This window comes from Tamandua tetradactyla, chromosome 8, assembly GCF_023851605.1.
Source record: "Tamandua tetradactyla isolate mTamTet1 chromosome 8, mTamTet1.pri, whole genome shotgun sequence".
Taxonomy (NCBI): domain Eukaryota; kingdom Metazoa; phylum Chordata; class Mammalia; order Pilosa; family Myrmecophagidae; genus Tamandua; species Tamandua tetradactyla.
The window spans coordinates 126501172-126502553 of record NC_135334.1 but is presented as its reverse complement, the minus strand read 5'-3'; positions in this window follow the sequence as shown (position 1 = coordinate 126502553).

Here is a 1382-nt window from a genome sequence, read left to right as displayed (position 1 = left end):
TGGTACTACCAGAGTCCCCAATCAAAGCCTGATTTAGGGACTGTCATGTCCAGGTGGAAAAGAACTGCCTCATCCACCACCTCTAGTGCTTGCACCTGCACTACTGCCTTATTTTGCTACCACAAAAGCATGTTTTTGGTCATCCCTTCAGTCCCAGGGGAATCTTTACTAATTAAGGCATACAAAGGATGAAAGACCTGAGCCAGTACCCCCAAAAACCTATAAAAACTTGTAGCTACTTGACTGTGGTTGGTGTTGAGTATGCTAGGACCTTATCTATCACAGCTATGGGTCTTAAGAAGAAAACTCTCAAGAGCTTAACAGATAATCTAGGCCCTTGGAATTTGGCCTTATTGATTGCCTATTCCCAGGTATCTAGTGTACAGTTCAGGCTGTCTGCAACTTCTTCTAGAGCTGTAAAAGAATCAGAGGTTAGCATAATATCATTATATAATGATATAAAGATGCTGTATCCTTATATTTCCAAGTGGCCAAGTCCTTAGCCACCAACCCATGGCACACAGTAGGTCTATGCATATAGCTCTGTGGCAGCACCACAAACGTCCATTACCACTCTTCCCAAGGGAATGCAAACTGGTCCTGTCTCTCTGGACCCAGGTCAATGGAGAAAAACACATTTGCCAAGTCCAGCACATAGTGGTACTGTCCCAAGGAAAGAGTGAGTTGATCCATCATATCAGTCATCGATGGTACTGCAGCATGCAGGGAGGAGTGACTTTACTGAGCTCACAGTAATCAACAGTCATTCTCCATGTGCTGTCCAGCTTTTAGACAGGCCAAATCAGGGAGCTGTAAGGACTATGGTTCATCCTCACGATACCAGCCTTTTCCAATTGTTGGATCCTTTGCCCAATTTCCTCATGTGCACTAGACAACCACTATTGCCTCACCTTAGTAAGTCTTCAGGGCTCAGGCAGATGCACCAGGGAATGGTGAGGATGACCCTAAGCACAGGGTTTATTACTTACACCCACAACTGAAATTCTCCTTGGGTGGTTCTTAAGTCAGTCCTTGAAAAATATCCATGTCCAATACATACTCAGGAATAGCAGAGATATATACTATGCAGGCTTGCAGTGGCCAGCGACCAATGCCAGGCACTACCATGGCTTGTCTCACGTGGACCGTGTACTCTCCATATGTGTCACTCTCCATATGAGTCAGAGGGCCATCAGACCAGTCTGTGCTTCCATAAACAAAGAGCATTTTGTCCTCTGTATCCACTAGGGCCAAGACACACTGTACATTGCAGGGGACCAGTATTTTGAAAGTTTTACATGTGGCTTTCTGTTCTCCTGTCCTCCTGCCCCCTTTAAGTCAATCAAATCCATGTCATCCCTGCTGCTCAAGCATAAAATGTC